General features: G+C 35.6%; 1 long non-coding RNA gene across 3 annotated transcripts in view; it reads right to left on the bottom strand.

The window, feature by feature from the left end:
- LOC143652083 (uncharacterized) overlaps positions 1-18,432 on the bottom strand; it is a 64,811-nt gene extending 46,379 nt beyond the window's left edge. The window contains exons 1-4 of one of the 3 annotated variants that reach the window (XR_013160401.1): positions 18,279-18,432; positions 14,493-14,591; positions 11,846-11,964; positions 4,017-4,105 (exon numbers count right to left, since the gene is read on the bottom strand). This is a non-coding gene — a long non-coding RNA (uncharacterized LOC143652083). The remainder of the gene's footprint in view (positions 1-4,016; positions 4,106-11,845; positions 11,965-14,492; positions 14,592-18,278) is intronic. The other 2 variants (XR_013160400.1, XR_013160402.1) reach the window with 2 other exon arrangements.
- Between the last annotated feature and the right edge of the window lie 1,663 nt (positions 18,433-20,095).

Raw genomic sequence — 20,095 nt, 5'->3', positions numbered from 1 at the left:
CAGCCTTTCCAGGACATCAAGTAGTTCCATCCCCCATCCCATATTATCGACAGCCTCTTCCAACATGAAAAGGTTAGAACGGACATACAGATACTTTCTCCGTGAGAGAAAGATCAAAGGTGATGGTGAAGTTATACAGAGAAGGTAGGGCTTAACAAATGAGTATGATTGCTGAATCATTATATTGATATTTATTTTAGTTTCCAGTATCTTAGAGCAATTAGGAGTAAAAACTTAAAATTGTGGACTTGTAACCCATACTGAACTTTGGAATGTTTTCTGCAACTAATTATTTTGATGTGCTCTGAAATGTACTGCTTTTTTGCATATATATTATTTTTCACAAAAAAAAAAAAAGAAAAGAAAGTCTATTGTGATGATTAAAAATATATAGTCCTTCTAGCCTCCGGTGTTCTGGAGCAGCTAGAAGGCAAAATCTGAGATAATAGAACTCAGATTTTTGCCCATGACAAACTCTGGGATCTGTTCTGCAACTACTTATTGAAGAGCATTTTTAAAATTATTGCTTTTTTCTTGCTTTACTTTGTATATATGTTATGCAGTAAAAGAGTTTAAAAGAAATCAATGTAATTCAGCATATTAACAGAAGAAAAGAGAAAATCATAACATATCCCCTTAGATATAAAATCAGCCCTTAGAAAATTTAAGGCCATCTGGATTAATACCCCGAATAAAATAAAAATTTAAGGAAACATCCTGTACTGGATAAAGGCATACACCAACAAAAAAAATTAAAAAACTGGAAAGGAAAGGAAAGGAAAGGAAACAAAACAACCTTTATTAATAATGAAATTAATCCCTGTTAATGATAATAAGAAAAAAAGATACTGATTTTCATCACTTTTATTTAAATAGTGGTTCTAGCCAGTACAATTAAAAGGGTAAATCTTGTTAAAAGCTTCTTGTTTAGAAGCTCTTGGAACTAATAAGTGAATTTTGAAAAGGTCACTGGGTACAAGATATATATACAAAAATCAAACATATTTATATTCTAAAGTTAAATAAATGAACTTTTCAAAAGGTACCACTTGCAATAGTAACAAAATATCTTAATGATCTAGAAATAAATCTAGGGAAAATGTATAAGGCTTCTTCACTAAAACTACAAAATATTGTTGAAAAAAATTACAGAAAACTTGAATACATAGAGACGTATGCTATGTTCATGAACTGAACATTGATCCAGAGATTCAATGCAATCCCATTCAAAATCTCAGCATGTTTATTTGTGTGTTGTATGTAGGGTGGGGGTGAGGGGCCAACAGTGGATATTGATAAGGTGAAACTAAACTTTACAAGGAAATTCAAAGGCCCCATCAGAGTCAATATAATATGGCAGAAAAACAAACCTAGAAGACATATAGATCATATTTCAAGACTTTTCATAATGTTATATCATGCAAGATGGTAAGGTTTTGTACAAAGATAATCTGCAAAATATTTTTATTAAGGAATATATAGTAAATTTTTTTAGGCTTTGCGGGCCATGAAATCTCTGTCACAGCTATTCAGTGCTGCTCTGTTGGCATAAAAGCTGCCATAGACATGCAGAAGAGCAGATGTGACTGACTCCCAATAAGACTTTATTTACAACAAGGAGCAGCCTGGATTTGGCCAACAGCTCTAGTTTTTTAAGTCCTGATGTAGAAAAAGAAGAACATAATTAGAGGACTTTGACAGATCTCAAGATTTACTTTTACTGTAAGTTTATATTTATTAAGATAATAAGGTTTAGGTGCAAACAGATAAATAGACCCAAAGATTAGAAGAGAAAGTTCATAAATAGAACCAAATAAATATGTTACTTGATTTAGTTATCTCGGTAGTTCATTGGGGAAAACATGGTCTTTCAAAATTGGTCTCAGAACCTTGAAACCCTGCCTCCTTACATATTCAAAAAATGATTGGAGATGGCTTAGAGATTAAAAGTTAAAATAGTAAAGCTTCTAGAACAGAGCAAAGCTTTTCAAGGGTCAAATAGTAAATATCTGGGACTCAGCAAGTCAAATGGTTTCTGTAGTAATTATTCAACTCTGTTGATTTAGGCAAAAACAGAATACATAATATATAGATGAATAAATGTGACTATTTTCCAATAAAACTTTTCTAAAGATCAGTATAAGAAAATATCATCACCTTGGAGCAAGCAAGATTTCTTACACTGACTGCAAAAATTCTAACCATAAAAGAAAAAAAAATAGGATAAAATGTACTAAATTAAAAATAAGATTTCCTGTTCATTGGAAATTATCATTTACAAGAAGTGCAAGGGTAGTTCAGTGGTAGAATTCTCACCTTAGCCATGCGGGAGACCCAGGTTCAATTTCAGCCCATGCACTTTCAAAACAAACAAACAAGTGAACAAACAAACGAAAAACCAAACAAACCAAAATTCAACAAATGGTGCTGCAATAAGGGTATACTCACATGCAAAATGACTGAAATGTGACCACCACCATACAGCATACAAAAAATAATAATAATAAAAATTAAAAATTAAAAATTAATTACACAGAGACACAGAGTGGAAGAAAGCAAACAAGCCACACACTTAGACTAATTATTTGAAACATGTTTCCAACATATGATGTGTATCCAGAATGTATAAATGTCTACCATAAGTCAATTTTTGAAAGATAACCCAAAAATGGACAAAATACTTGAATGGTTCCTTTACAAAAAAGTTAAATAGAAATGGCTAATAATCTCATGAAAAAGGTGCTTAACATCATTACCCACCTGGGAAATACATATTAAAAGTACTCTAGCTACTATAATAATCAAAATTAGAAAGACAGATGATGCCAAATATTGTTCAAGTTAAAGAAGTACCCTACATTGCTGGTGGTAGTGTAAGATAGTGAAACAACCGTGGAAAAAGGGCAGCATTTTCTAAATAAATTCCACTTCTAGATAAATATCCAAGAGAAATTCATGTACTTGCTAGCAAATATATACTAGAATGTTCATGGGAGTTTTATTTAAATAACCCTGAACTCAAACAATACAAAGTTTGTATTTGTTTGTGAACAGTGGAATGGATAAGCAAATTGAGGTATATTTATGATATTACACAATAATAAAAGGGAATTAAATACCTCAACAGGCAAAAACTTAGATAAAATAGCTGCATCTTATTGAGCAAAACAAGCCAGCCAGAAGAGTTTACATATGGTATGTTTCGATATATGTAAATTTTAAGAAAGGACATAACAGTTACTACTGTCAGAACAGTAGTTCCTTCAAGGAGGTATTGATATGAAAGCAGCACAAAGAAACCATCTTTGAGCTGGAAAAACACTAGTAAATCTGGTGTTTGCATATTTAAGTACTCTCTGACCCAAATGTTTACTGTTATTGCACCTGATGCTTTTTTCTGTTTGTACGTTTTGCCTCATTAAATAAAGGCAAAAGGAAACAAAGATATGAATTATTTGACCATTTGCCACTAGATTTTTGTACATCCCTTATGTTGATTCTTTTGTACATGGTTAGTTTGCTAAAAGAACCCTATCTGCCCCATCCTGTGTGGTTAAGTATCTGTGACCCTCCATGCATAATAACAATAACATTAGCACAAATGTAACATTTGGGTTGTCTACCAACTGCTTTACTACCATTAACTAAGTGGAAAATGGCATCAGGAACCATCACAGACCTTTACTTTCATAATATTACTGTGTCTTTAAGCATAGATTATCATGAGACAGTTGCATAGGCACATTATGAGCTCTATAGTAGAAAACACTTTGTAATCAGAGTACTTAACTCTTTTTAATCAGAATATTTTCATACAATTTAAATATACATATATATTTCAAGTGAAATGGATATATATATAGCAGTATCTAGAGTAGGAACCAATCTATATTAGTTAGGGTTCTCCAGAGAAGCAGAACTGACAGGATATATATATATATATATATATATATATATTATATATATATTAATATATATAATATTAAGAGATTATTACAGGACTTGGTAGACTCAACTGTTGAGATTGGCAAGCCCAAATTTCTAAGGCAGTCCACAGGTTGAGAACTTCATGATGACGATGAATTCTTCAGGAGAAGCTGGCTGTCTGAAGGAGAGAGAGAAATTCTTTCTGACTGCTGAAATTTTTAGTTCTCCCTTTAAGGCCTTCATACGATTGGATGAGACTTCTCTCCTTGCTGAAGGCAATCTCCTTTGCTGATTGTAGATGTCATCGGTCATAGGTATAATCAACTGACTCATGATTTAAGCCTACGAAATACTTTCACAGTTAAAAATCAGGCCACTGCTTGCTTCACAGGACAACCGGGCATTATCCCCTGGCCAATTGACTCATGAACTTAACCATCACACCATCTATTAATTTCTATGTTTCATTTCTCTCCTCAAATGCTTTTGAGAAACCCTAGATTTAATATCTTAAAGATGACAGGAGTCATTTCCTTTAAAAATAACTTTTCTATGGTTTTGGTAATTTTGAAAGAATTATTAAGAATAAATCTAATTTGTTTGCACAAACTTAATTTCATTTGTTCTGTGGTGTGTTTCAAAATTAAGGAATGTGTATTAAGTTCAAGTTTTCAGGTCTAATCTCTTTATGGTAATTAGCAATTTCATTTTCTAACCACTGCTGAAATTGAGCATTTATAGTTACCATAATTCGTTAGTAAAAATTTTAAATGGTTTTATACATATGATTATTCATCTCAGCTCTTTTTCTTTTTTAAATAAGTTAAATTATTTAGTTGCTGAAAAGTCAACCATATCCCTTCCATTTTCTAAACACATTTATCAAGACCTGGCAACACAGTGCTCCCAACTGAATAAACAAAACTAAGATCAGTGTCTTTTCCTCAGGGATATTCTGTCTCTGCCAGCAAGAAAATGTCAAGGCTGACACCATTTATTTACAGCACTGATAACTCAGCAACTTTGCCTAGCTTCTTTGTGGCTCAAGGGAAAGATTCTTTGATATGGAACCTTCTTTCAGCTCTCTCTCTCTCTCTCTTTTTTGGTCAGGGAATGAACAGGCATCTTGAAGCAGTCTAGGGATCTCTTATCTCTCCCTACCCTGCCTTGGAGGGTTCATCTATCCATAGTCTTGGCTGTCAGATTTCTTAAGGCCCAGCAAGCTGTAAACCAGCCCTCCTGATTCTTTTTCAGGTAAGAAAATTTGTTTCTGTCATTGCTTCAGGGAGGAGAAAAGCTCCGAGAGGGAAAGAGGAAGCACTAGCATTCACAATAATTCTATTGGAAAAATTAAACATACTCTCCTCACTGGGAATTTCATTAGATTTTACAACTCATTCCCAAGAAAGCTTTAAGTCTCAGCTCAGAAATCAACCCTCTTGAGAAGATTCTGTGACCCCTGAGTGGCACTTATCAATGGTTCTGAACAACCCTTCAGTGTTGCTTTTACCTCCTGGATTTTAATTTTCTGACTGCCTGCCCCACTGGAATGTGAGGTTATGAAGGCAGTGCCCATGTCTATATTACATGTCCCTACATCTCCAATCTTTAATTCAGTTTGGCTCAGATAGATACTTTGATTACAGGAAAATTAACACATTTCTATCCCTTAGGAAATTTTGATTATAGCAACCTTATTTAACTGTTTGTGTAACTGTGCCAGTTTGAGAAGTAACTGTCATTTACTTCTGTGTCAACCTGAAGATTAGAGGATTTCCCATCCTACTCCAAACCTCTAGTGCCTTGCACACAATCCTTCTAAGTATAACTATGACCTGGATGAGATTCAGAGGCATGGAAATAATGGATAGAATTCATATTGAGTTTTCCTTTTTTTTTTTTTTTTTAATTATCATTCCACTGTCATTTTAAAGCTCAGACATTTATACATGCAGGTTGAGGACTGGAAGAGAGAGAAAACCTCAAAAGATCTGGAACACTGTGTTTTTTTTATGTTTGGTATCAGGGAGCAGTGTACTTAATTATTTTCACCAAACAGAGGTCAAAAGCACCATCAGAGGAAGATGTTAACTGGTATGAAAAATAAATTAAAAATCTCTCCTGAAGTCTGTGAGCACTGCTTCCTGCCATAGCACTCAGTTGTCCCCTGTGTGAAGTTATCAGAGCCCTGAAGCAACTTGCAAAGAATAAATTGAGAAAAACCCTATCATTACTGTTGGAGGAGAACTCCTGTGGGAAGAACCCAGTGAATGGGATTTAGTGATGAACACTGTGCTTGACCCAGGCTAGGGTTAGTAATGCCCAGGAGTGAAGGAAGCTGTGGACACAGGTCAAGGGCATCCAGTCTACTCAGAGATAGAGCTCCAAGGAAGCATGGGGAGTTGACATTATGAGATTATATTGCATTTCAGAAGCTAGGGAATAAAACAGATCCTGATATCTCTACCTCTGCCCTGCTGCAGCAGCCTGGGCTTCAGAAAGTCAGACCTGCTGTGACATGAAAATCCCTCTCTCCTTAATATGTGGAGTCTCAAAATAGGCTACAGAAACTTTTTCTTTTTTGGTGTCCAAACTTCACCTTGGAATTAAAGTAATTTAAATAAATATATTACAGACTAAGCTATTCATATACATTAAAACAATACAAAATCATCCAAAAGAAAGGGAAGAAACATGAAAACAATAACTTATAAGGCATTGGAAGTGTTTACAATTGTAAATCACCATTCGAGCTAATGTCTCTGAAAAAAATAGCAGACAGAAATTAATGATAAAAATTTTATAAAATTGAGATTATACTTCTCAACTATTATTATAAAATTTAATTTCACTTAATAAAGAAAAAAGTTAAAGACAAACTGAAGGAAATGTGGCCCTCATAAATATTTCTTGAGAAAATAAGTACTAACTGGAAATTATACAAATATAAGATTATAAATGATGAGATTGAGAAAAGTCATTTTAAGTTTTGCTTGAGACATCATATTTTTAAACACACATTTTCTACTTAGTATGAAGTGATTCCCTGTTATGAAAATGAGGGAAATAATTCTCTCCCCCTCCAACTTTAACACCAAGGAGTTTTTATATTTTATATTATTATTAGAAATTCAAGGTTTATAATTATATAAAGTTATGCCCATTCAAATGTTGAGCTGAGGCTCAAACTCAAACTCACAAATAATGGCTTCTACTACTTACTTAATATTTTTTAATAGAATTTTCGGCATAATATTTTACCAAACTATGCAGTTTACACTTTTGATTGTGTTTAAGAATACCAGGTGGTTATCCCAATCAGTTTGCCTGGGTTCAGAAACAAGTGTCACTTCAAAACTGCATGCACTCGGACATGTTACCCAGCCTTCCTAAGCAGTAGCTTTTCTCCAATAAAATGGAGATAATAAAGTACCACCTCATTGGGCTATTTTAAGGCTTGAATGAAATAATTCAAATATATCTGATACTTAGCATAATGCTTAGCAATATTGTGATCAATCAATGAAAGCTATTTACTTGTTACTGTTAGTTATTTTTACTATTAGCATTTCCTACCTACCTCAATCGAATATCATACAATGCCCTTTCTCAAAATATGCTGAGAATAACCCCATATTCTTCCAAGCCTCCTTGCTTGGTACTTGCAGGTCTTTGTGATTGAATGTATTTACTCACCTTTGCAAGGACTGATGGGTTGTTCACCTGCCAAATTGCTAATATTTTCAGAATCTCCTTCATGTACCACTGACCTGAGAATATGTATTGATTCCCCCAGGTAATCATAGGTACCCCTCCCCTCGGCTTTCATTTTACTCTGCTTATCATTAGCTCTATCATCACCTTATCACGTTGTATAACATTTTCTGGTTTCCTTTTCAGTCTCACTCCTAGAGAGCCAATACCTTTCAGAAGGGGCAATTTCGCCCCTATGTATTCAGTCCCTGACATCACTGTCATCATCATCATTCTCTTCAACCATGACCCAAAGGAGATCACGTTTATCGTATGTTTAGCATATAAGGGATGTGGATTGTTCTATGAATACTAAATATGCTATATGCATAGTAGAACCTTCTCATTGCTTCTTGTGGAAATTAAATTATTCCCATTGAGAGCCTTTAAAACAGAGGTAGAGAAATGTTAGGAAACTTATCCAGAGATCATTTAGCTAACAGTGACAGAGCCATGCTCTCTATTGGGAGCTCAATTCTTTAATGCCACACAATACAAAAGGCACTCAAATGGGTAGTGAACAGTGCTCACATGAACCCTGATATAACTTTAACCCAAACACAGTATATTTTCAAGGGGATAATTAGGCAATTCATAAGCCATGCACTAGGCTAAGTGTTGTGAAGAATGGACGTGAACTACTATATAAGTCATAGATCCTCCCTTCAAGCATCTTACAATTTGGTTGAGGGAAAAAAAAAAGTCTAGCATATATGAAAAAAATGAGGTGATGTGTGGACACAAAAGTGGGTGATACTGAAATTTAGCAATATTAAAATTTGGTAAGGGTCAGTGTATCAGGAGAAGAATATTATTATGAGGTAATTGTAAAGCGTCCCGATGTATTAGAATATTCTTCAAAATTCTTTCCTGATTTGAGAAAGCGATGTCCTGGCCTCTTGGTGAACAAATACGCAGCAAGTGGTCGAATGTTATAAAATCATTACCTCATAAAACAGGATATCAGGAGACATTTTGTTCATGTTTGAGTGTGAACAGATAAGAAGGAAGTGAACATAGTATCAGCATCTTTAAAATAGTATCCCTAATATAGAAATATGCATTTCTAAATTACTTATAGTTGAAATTTGAGCATTTGTATTTATTTTTATCTGTTTTGTAGTTTATATTACACATTACTTCAATGTAATTTGGAGAAATTGCATGCCATACCCGTAAGCATTTAACTATACAATGAAGCCTTTGTACTGTAGTCAGGCAAGTTAGAGGTCTAGAAAAACCTGGATCCAGAAGAACTAAAGGCATTCCTTTTAAAATTACATACACCAGGAAATTAATTATATTGAGGGTGATATCATCTGTACGGCAATATAAATAGCTACTGGTAACTCCTCAGAGATACAACAGAAAAAGGTACTATTCCCACTTGTACAGAACTCTGGAGAAGGATTCTACAAAATCCTGAAACAAAAAAAAAGAAAAATATCAGGTAAGAAACATTCATCTCGGACTAACTGGACCTCCTCATTCCCCTCACGTGGTCTCCCATACCTCAGAAAGGGCACAGATGGCAGCTGGGATCCTTTCTGCTGCCCACTGGAGAAGTAGACTAAAATTGCTCATGGCCATGAGACAGACCCCCATCTATATCCAGGCACAGAGACCAAGGCTACAGAGACCCACAGCAGTACTTAAGCCATGGGGGAGCAGGGAACACAGAAGGAAAGCATAGAAGAAATTTATAAAATGAAGGACTAGGGAAAGGACTGCCAAACCTTCCATAAAAGCAACAAGCAGCCAGGCTAAGATTATCAAATCAAGGGTTTGGGGACACGGTGGGGGAGGACATTTCAAGGTCCAGTTCAGTGAGGGACAAAGAGTCTGAGAAAATGTGGACAGAGAGTATGCTTTCAGCCCTGGGCTCTGGTGTCCCTCTTACCCATGAAGGAAACAGCAGTGAGGGCCGATCCTTGCCTGGGGAAAGGTGGTAGACTGGGGCAGGTGGAGGAATGTTCCATTGCAAAGAAAGTGGAAGACTCAACTCCACATTGACCAGATTTTGGCCAGAGAAGTGAGGGCATGGTTATCCTACAGCTGCAGCTCTGCCCAGTCAGATGTTTCGGGGGCTCCAGGAAGTAATTCATCCCCACCCAGTCAGGGGCACCCAGGGCTCTGAGATAATTCAGCCATGCACAGTCACATTCATCTGGGACTTGGTAATTCAGCCCCACCTGGTCACACACAACTGGACATGAAGGTAATATAGCCCCGTCTGGTCAGATGCTGCCTAGGTTCATAAACAAAAAGCTTCTGAGGATGAATAAGTCACTGAACAGTGCCACCTTCTTGTTAAACTGGAAAAAGCAGGAAACTTATAGGGTTTATTAGAGCATCTCTAGCTCCCATCCTTGGTGGAACAGGGGCTGGTCTATATAGCCTGCACAGGTACCTGCCCCTGTTTGGGATGAGAAAAATGGACAACTCCTAATATAAACCCAAGTTTTGCTGGGTGGTGAAAAGCAGATCACTCCTGGGCCAGCTGTTGACAGGTGAAGTGGATATTCTCAGTTCTGCAACCAGGGCCTGTTTATGTATGTTTATTGGAGTAGGTCTATTTGGATTCATTCTATTTGGAGTTTGTTGGGCTTCTTTGATTTGCATATTCATGCAAGAAGCATGAGAATAAATAAGTTAACTACAGGACAGGGAAATTGAATGTTAATGCACAAAAGAGCAAATGGTAAAACAGATGACAAAAAATGTTAATTGGATCTCAAGGAAATGATGAACAACAGAAAACACACAAATGTAAGAATCACTGGTGTCCCAGAAGGAAGAAAGTAAAGGATAAGGAAAATCATTTAAAGAGATAATTGGGGAAAACTTCCCAACCTTAAAAAAAAAGACATAAATATGCATATCAAAGAAGCTCAACGAACTCCAAATAGAATGAATCCAAATAGACCTACTCCAATTAACATACTAATTAGATTGGCAAATGCTGAAAAGAAGGACAAAGACCTGAACACAGCAAGGGAAAAGTGATTAATCAGATACAAGGGAAGTCACATAAAACTACCTACTACAAAGGTCACCATGGAAGTGAGAAGGTAGTGGTATGACATATTTAGGATTCTGAAAGAGAAAATTGGTCAGCCAAAAATTCTTTACGCAGTAAAGCAGTCCTTCAAAAGTAAGGGAGAGTATGAAGTCTTCACAGACAAATTCTGAGAAAATTTGTTAACAAGAGACCTGTCCTACAAGAAATAATAAAGGAAGTTCTACTGGCTGGGGAAAAAAAAAACAGGAGAGAAACGCATTAGTTAGGGCAAGTTAAAGAATATAAAGAGAGAGAGAAAAGGAAAAAGTAGATCTGACAAGCAAAGATCAAAGGATAAGATGGGTGGTTCAAATGCTGCCTTTACAGTAATAACTTTGAATATGAATGGGATGACTTTACAATTAAAAGACACAGATTGATCTAAAGTCAATGATCTAACTGAACAGCTGAAGAAGTTAGAGAAAGAACAGCAAACTAATCATAAAACAAGTAGAAAAAAGAAATAACAACGATTTAAGAAGAAATATATGAACTGGAGAAAAAAATAATAGAATCAATAAAACCAAATGCTATTTCTTTGAGAAGATTAATAAAATCAACCAACCCTTCTCTAGACCGACAAATACAAAAAAAGAGAAGATGCAAATAAACAAAAAGAGAAAAGAGAGGGGGATCATTACTGTGGATCCTGAGGGGGGAAAAAAATCATAAGCGTATACTATGAACAACTGTACTCTAACAAGCTTAATAACTTAAAGGAAATTTTCTACAAACACCTGAATATCCTACACTGATTTGAGAAGAAAAGAACTCAACGCACCAATTGCAAATAAAGAGATTCAATCAGTCACAAAAAAACCTTCCTACAAAGTAAAACCCAGGGCCAGATGGCTTCATAGGGGAATTTTACCAAATATTCCAGAAGTAGTAACACCATCCCTGCTCAAATTCTTAAAAAAATTGAAGAAAAAGAAACACTATCTAAATAAATTTATGAGACAAGCATCACTCTAATAACAAAACCAGACTAAGATAACACAAAAAAGAAAAACTACAGGCCAAGATCCCTAAGGAATATAGATGCAAAAATTTTCAACTAAAATACTTGCCAATTGAATTCAAAAGCACATTAAAAGAACTTACCTGTACCCATTTTATTTTTCATGGATAAATAACATCAGATGTGTTCACAGGTTCTCAATCTGAAGAAAGAATTTGTACTTTGAGGCAATGACAGACTCAAGCCATTCCTCCTACAAGTGCTGAAAATGAAATCAATGGCAAAGAAAGTACTGAATATGCAAATAGAGAAATGCATATACTTTTGTCATTTCTTTTCCAAGGACTCATCCCATAACTGCATTTTCTATTTTTGATTGCATTTGTCAGTGTCACTCTTTTTATAGTGGTTGGTGAATAGAAAAATAATAAAGAAGATAACAATAAAACTCTGAAAAAAGCACCAAAAATCATAACAAAAAAAGAAGATTAAAAAAAAAAAACGAACATGAGGAAGAGAACGTGGGAGACCAGAAGAAACACGGCTTTGTTGAAATAGATTAGAACTGAGAGTTTGAAGACCCAAATTCTACTATTGATTCTGCAACCAGCATATGTATGATCTTTAATTATTGACAAAATCACTCTTGACCTATTTCTTAAATTTTAAAATGAAAAGGATGGACAAAACACTGTTGAACAGCATTCCCAAGCCTCCAAATTAATTTAATATTTATCTTAAGACTATAGTATTGAGGGAGAAACAAGGATACAGGACGATCAAACAAAGAAGAAAAAGAGGCAAATGAAATAACAATTTAGCAAAAAAATCAATTATATAAAATTATTAATAATGAATGACTGGATGAGGGAAAACTTTTTCTCAAGTTCTTTCTGCGTTTCTTTTCTCATACTTAATGCTAACAAATTCAACATGACTTGTCTTTATTCACTATATTGTTTTTCTTTAGGAAAAGAACAGAGACCAGGATAAAATAAAGCCAGAAATACAAAATAAACATAGGAAGCAGCTGTCAATTAAAGGACATTTGCTTTGTTTACATCTTGAATTTTCCCACCCTAAATTATTAGCTCTGTTAAAAAAGCCATTTAAGTATACTCTGGGAGGAAATAAGAGAATTTGGAAAAACAAATTGATCCAAATTAGATGATTAGATTTCATCTGAATCATCAGTTCTCTTGCAATCAATATGATTTCTTCATTTTCTGAAGTGACCTAAAGATCCGTGGCTTTGGTCCTAATGGTGTACCAATATTGTCATTCAGAATTAAGCTGCTCAAGTAACTTTCATCTCCATTTTGAAAGTAATTTAAAAATACTTCAAATAATTTAAATTCATGACTTATATACACTTAATTGACATGTAGCATGACAGTGCCTTTATCTTCATTCAGAAAGTGCTGAAATGATGGCTTCGTCACTCATAAAGATAAAAGTCACGTAATAGCAAACACTTATATGCCTGGCATTTTCTAAGCACTTGGTCTATATTAAGTCATATACACTCAGAACTATGTAAAACACATAGTGTTTTCATTCTGATATTATGGAAAAGAAAACTGGGGATACAGAGATATTCATACTTTCTTAATGTCAAAGAAAGTAAAAACAGAGGAGCCAGGATTCAAAATTTGACTTCAGGTAAACCTTTTTCTTAAAACTCTTTGTTATAATATGTAACAGGAATACACAGGAAGGAAAGCAAGAATTCTAAAGGGTGATTTTTAATGTGCCAGAAATTATGGACTCTAAAAAGAGAAAAAGAGTGAGTGATTAATATGATTGATCCTCAGTCTGGCCAAACTCAATATGCAGATGATTAGGTAACACAAATTTGAGGAGAAAATAAAAGGGCAATGTTATTGCAAACTATTATATTAACCACTTCTATTGAAGAACCCCAAAGCTATTACGATTGAATTACCTAAAAGGACTTGACAAACACCAAGGGGTTACATACAGGAAAACTGGGGAGCAGATTAGTTAAGTCACAGATGCAGGTCTGAAGATACGTCTGCCTGAAAACTATTTTGGTGACTTATAAACAAATCAGCCCAGCCAAAAGACAAGATCACAGCCGTCAGAAGAAGAAAGAACAGTGTTTGAGTTCTTACTATTTTACTAATATTTTTATGACTTAAGTAGATGGTTTTATTTCTGTGAACCTTAGTTCCACCACCTGAAAAAAATGGTTTATAATAGTTACTTCACAACACAGCTTCAATGATTGTTTATGCACTCTTGTTAAAAATCATGGTGCAGAATATACATTAGGCACTAAATAAATAGTAAATATCATTTAGTTATTGGAGAAAGAAAGCCATTGCTCTCAATGTAATCTCAAGTAAAAATTGAGATTAAATCATACAAGACTGGTTTCAGGTAAACTATTTAAAATGTTTCCTAGAGACTTGAAAGTTCTAGTATTTCATGTTAAGCTTAGAACATTACTAAGCTCTAAACCAGCTGAAATCTACTGGACAAATATTTATTCAGGGGAGGTTTTCAGGAAAACCTTATCTATTCTTTTGGAGAAAAAACATACCAATTCAGTTAAAAATAATAATAACAAATACTGACATAATATTTCCTATGTGCTAGGCATTGTTTTAAGTGCTATATAGGTATTGGCTTGTTTAATTCTTATGATGACCTTCGAATGTAGAAATGATTATCATCTTATCACTATCTCTATTTTATGAATTAAAAAAATCAAAACAAAACAAACACAAAAAAGCAATGGAGGCACAGAAAGATAGAGTAACTTACCCAGGGTCTTTATTTTGGTAGGGGACAGTCCTAGCAGAGCTTGATACAATTCCCTGGGACTCACAAATATATCCTGTACTCAGGACCAAGTGTGTCAGCCTGGAAGAGAAAACACAATCCCCTGGTATATAATGGGATTGCCAATACATTCCTCCCCCTATTTTCTCAGCACATGTAAATATTGGAGACTGGAGACAACCAGGCATGTTCTGTGGGCAGGTTTTAAGGCATCCAGCTCTCACCCCAGCTGTATATCTCTCCCTGGCAGGAAGAGAGAGGGTTCCCTCCACTATGCCACACAAACACAAGAGAGAGGGGATGTGTGTACAACATCTCCCTACACTGGGTCATGGACTGAGACCCCATGGCTATGGGGAACTGATGCCCACTAGTGAAGCTGGTCTTGCTATGTCTCTTCTTTATGTGGGCCAAATGTCTCTCCACCAGATCCTGTGAGAGTTGTGCGTTTGCTGGTGAGACCAACACCTATATTGGAGTGGGCGACATCTCTTCAGGTGTCTCTCCTTCTTACCGACTCTCATGAGCATCAGGGAGTGAGTCCTAAACCAACAGCCCCAGATTCAGTATCCCTCACTACGGTGCTGAGCTGCCTCTGGAGTTAAAGGATAGTCAGACCAGTTATCTGTAGATGTGCTGATCTAACCTGCAGATATTTCTGATGACTTATGGCCAACCATGCATCCAGAGGAAGTTGGATAAAAGAAGGCATCCATACCTATAAACTATTGGCCCCTATTTTGCAGCCAATCTGACCCTAAAGGTCAACAGCATCCTGGCACAGATGTAGAAAAGTTTGACACTTTTAATCTGAGCATTATCCATAGTTTTTCTCTAGATATGGAGCACCTTCTCAGATGGAAAGATAATTTTGTTGGGAACTTAAAATTGCTGAGAAAAATAACTTTATATAGCAGTAAGTGAGAATGAGAAGAGCAAATAGAATTGCATTATTGGAATGAGGGTTATTCTGAACTCACCCTACCAGACTCACTATTAACACATGCAGACGGAAAGGCAGGACGAATAGAAATGGTAATAACAAAACATCTTTCTGAGACACATATAAGCTTTCTCCCATCTATGTTTACTGATTAAATATGTAAAGAATTTTTTCAAGTCATGTTGGAAGGAACCCCTCTGTAGGTAGTCTTTCCTGGTCCTATAGTACCAAGCCCTGTCACCTCCTTTATGCCTGAAGGGCCCAACCCCTAAACTCTGTTGCAACCAGCAAAGATTAATTTTTGCAAGAAGAAGTATGGGTAAAAAAAGTAGATACACAGAAACAACTAGAGAAACCTTCTCTTTGAAAAGGGCTGAAGCAAGTCCCCAGACTCCATTTAGACTAAGTTGAGTGTTTTATTCAGAAACTTAGCTTTCATATTCCACAAAGTCTGCCTTTTGTTTTCAGATCTTCAGGGAAGCCTTGTAATTCCCACTGTCAAGGGCACAACATAATCTGTGATCTGCAAGCAGCTCAGCTCATCAGCATTAATTATTGCTCACAAGGCTTGTAAACAAACAGAATCAGAAGTCTTCCACAGAGGCCCCTGTGAGAGTGCCTCCTATTTCTCTGCCTGCTCATTCCCAGTCTTTTTGCCTCTCTTCTCTTCTGTTAACTGTTGGCTTTCCACGCTTTTGAGCCTTTCTACTTTCTCTTCTAATTTTTTACTTTCTTCTCAGGTGAGTACAACTGCCTTCCTGGCTTTAGTTAAAACTTCTGTGATGATGATTTCTAATTATCTATTTTGGGGGGACCCTTTTACAGTTCTTTCACAACTGCATTTCTGCATTTCTGAGTGCCTACTGAATGCAGTTCAGACTTTCAGTTCTGAAACTGGCTCAGGCTATTCCCCTACTGTTTCTCCTACAATGCTCCTACCCAATATCAATATCTCCACATTCTGCATAACCAAGCTGAATAAAAGGAAATCCTCAGATTCATCCTTGACTCATCGCCCTTGCTTACCCTCACATGGTCCCACCACATCCAGAGAGTCATTGGAGCACCTCAACACAGCTGCAGAACTGTCTCCAGAACTCTTCCCACCTGACAATCATTCGTGGAAACCAGTTTCTCATCAGTTCTCAACTGGATGATGCCCAGCACCTGACAAGCTGACCTGAGACTCTCCTCACACTTACCACCCTCCCATACAACAGCACCTTACAAAGTATCCACTCCTTCCCTCTTCTGTGCTCAAGGTTGTTAGTGCTGACAACAAGTGTTTCCTTTTCTCAGGAGAAAATACATTTCACAAAGTAAAATTTGATGAGGTAGATGAGTCTTATTTTTAAAAAACCTTTAGAGGTTTTGCCCTTAAACATGTGTTTGTTTCATGCCATACTCAGTTAAATAAAATATTTTAGCTGACATTTGAGACAATGACCATAACCTATAGCCTAGACATTCTTCCTGCCATTTTCCCAACAAAATTAAGATTTGGACACTCATTAAAATTTGTTCATAGGTCACTACTGGTGCCTTTACCAGTTCCTGGCAAATAAATGCTTGGTGAATGAATGGATGGATGAACAAATGAGTTGTTCAGTGCAGTCTATCCCACAAAACCCTTACAAGCTCTCTGTTGGCCTTAGTACATACTCTTCTATGTACTTGGAATTCTCCTTCTGCCTGCTGGGTCTGGATAATGATGCCCTTTCTTCAAAATTTAGCTGGCATTTGACCCTTTCATTCACTTATCATTAATTAACTCAACAAATGTCTATTGAGCCTGTTGTACAGGATACCAGAGCCTCAGTCTGGTATAGAAAATACAGAAATGATTATAAAGCAATTGCATTTTCCCTGCAGCCCTTCTTACATTATTCATACAAATTCAGTTGGCCCCATCTGTCTATCACCACAGAATTGGGGATGTGAATTTTTATGTCACTCTGAACTGTCATATTAATTTATGAAAATCTTTCTACAATGAGACTCTGATGTCCCTCAGGACTCCATTCCACTATTTTACTCTCTACCCTTCTTATATCTTTCTGAAATTAGCATGCTTTCTAGCAAATAGTAAGCCCTCTCCACAAAATGGTAGTTACTGAGGTAATTATAATGAGGCATAGTATAGCAGAATGAGTCTGTGCTATCTGGTCTGACTGCCAAGTTGAAATCTAGACTATCCACTTATGTGGTGAAGATCTGGAGCACGTTGATGAATCTCCATTGCCTCACTTGGCAGGTGGTAGAACAACTACTTGCTCAAATAGGTTTAAGTATAAAGGATTAAATGAGATGGACTACACAACTGGGGCACAGTGGAAATTTGGAAGCTCTTTTCTTGATTTATAAATAAAACATACAATAGCTGTAGTGGAAGCTCAATAGAAGGGATAACAAATGCAGACAATAAAGCATGAATTACTAAGTAAGTCAGTTCTTCTTAGATTAGAAACTCAGAAGGCAGCACCACAAAAAGATATACAGAATAGATAAACCAGTCCTTGAGCCAAACTGGAAGAGGGAATTAATAGTTCCTCACTTAAAACTAACAAGGAGGTGATGTTAAACTATATTCTATATCATTTTGTTAACTATAACTTTTCATATAGTAATTACTAACTAGATTTTTAAATATTTTCAGAATATGTTTAATCATTTTAAAGAAATTGTTGTTTTCAGCATGATATAAAGAACATTGAAAGATATAGACACTTGGCCTATGGGGAACACAAAATTACAAAATAAAAATTCTGAGGCTTTGAGAAGGCAAACCCAGGTCATCAACCTTCTCCCTTGTCCCAAGGGTCTACCTCAACTTTGCTCACTTCTGTTTTACATTTACTCTTTCATGAGGCTCTTGATTCCTTTTGAATTCCTTTTGTGAATATTTAATGATGACCGGTAAAGTATAGAGGTGCAGGATGTCTACACCAGAACTACGGCCAAGGCTTTGATGAAGCTGAGATTGCAGGTGACTTCACAATGGCCCTTCTGGGGGCCATAAAGATCATACAGATGAAAGAACACTGCTTTCCAGGCCTGTGTTTTGTGTCTGCTTTAAAGCAATATGAACTCATCTTGCATATGAACTTCAGGAAAAGCATTGACTGACATCAAACTCTTCAATATTTCAGAAAATGCATATTTTTTACTATAGAATATGTTTACAGGTGAGGAAAGAGGTTAGTCTCAATTAATTACTGGCGATTCTCAGATTTTTATTTGCTGGGTCTTTTTTTTCCCCTCCTTTTAAAGGATTTCATCATCTGGATCTGAAGAACCTAGGAACGATAAGAAAATTTCCAAAAGCAAGTTGGTTCCAAAAGCAAAAAACAATTTCATAAACTATTCTACATAATTTTAACAAAAAACTACCGTGAGGACCAAGAAGAAACAATGTTTTAAGAAAACTTTCCAAAAGATATGAAAAGAAAGAGAACTGAAAATCGTTATTAGCTACAAGATACCATGTTGGATATTTTATAAATGTGTCCTTATTTAACTATTCCACAAAATACCATGGGGAAATTAGAAGGACGAAGGCTTAGTAAGCTTAAATAATTTATCGCTGATGAAATATGCTAAGATGCAGATAAGGAATTTGAATCCATGACAATCTGAATTCAAAATATATAAATTTTCCAAAATATTTTGCTACCCATATTGAGTACTATTCAATTCTGGGACTGCCTTAAATTTATTACACATAAAAAATGTTTTATATTTAAAGAGAGAGTTAAAGTAAGTGGAGATTCCTTTTCTCTAACAAGAATAGAATCATGCACAACCAAGTCAATTAAAATTTTTCCTTGGTTCATGATTTTGTAAATAAACATGGCATTGCTTTAGGCAGTGTGTCAGTCTGACTTGCTTTCATAGCAGAAACAGAATGAAGTCATGGAGGAGCTTTTCTGGCTAGGTCATAACAATATAATTTACAGCATAATTTACGGCAAATAAGCCTTTCATATCATATTGATTTTTCATGCTGAAGGGCTTCCAAAGCCACAATAGGAGCTAATTCTGTGCTAAGGAATAGCAATATCAAATTAAATGTTAAGGCATGTGCCAATTCGAATATTGAGCTTATATTACAAAATAAATATTTGACTTCTTAAAAGCATTGGATTTACCAATGACTAGAGTCGCATTTGATGAAATAATTGAAAATCAAAGATGAAAACCAAAAGCAATTGCTTACTAAGGCCGAGAATAAGAATTCTCATTGACTATTGAATCTGAAGGCTGTCAGTATCAGAAAAAGTAATTATTTGAAATTATTCAAAAAAATATTGATTATACAAAATGAGGTAAGGAAAAATGTAAGCCAAGATTCAGGAAATATTTACAAATCATGTATCCTTTAGACAGTGGTAAACTTTCTCCGGAGAACGTTTCCAATGCTAAGTGTCTCATAAGAATCCTTGTTCAATGCTTTGAATGCTAATTGAGAAGCCCTAAATCTCTAACTCATGTTAGGTTTAGAGAAAAGAAACTTCCTGGAACCCATTCCCATCCTCTTCAAACCTGACTCTTAATTTTTAACTCAAATAATACTTAGAGTCGAATACAAATACTAATCTACTTTTAATTTACTGTGCTCCTTGTTTGTTCCTTAAACCTATTC

The sequence above is a fragment of the Tamandua tetradactyla genome, chromosome 12 (assembly GCF_023851605.1).
Source record: "Tamandua tetradactyla isolate mTamTet1 chromosome 12, mTamTet1.pri, whole genome shotgun sequence".
Taxonomy (NCBI): Eukaryota; Metazoa; Chordata; class Mammalia; order Pilosa; family Myrmecophagidae; genus Tamandua; species Tamandua tetradactyla.
This window is presented reverse-complemented; position numbering and strand designations above follow the sequence as displayed.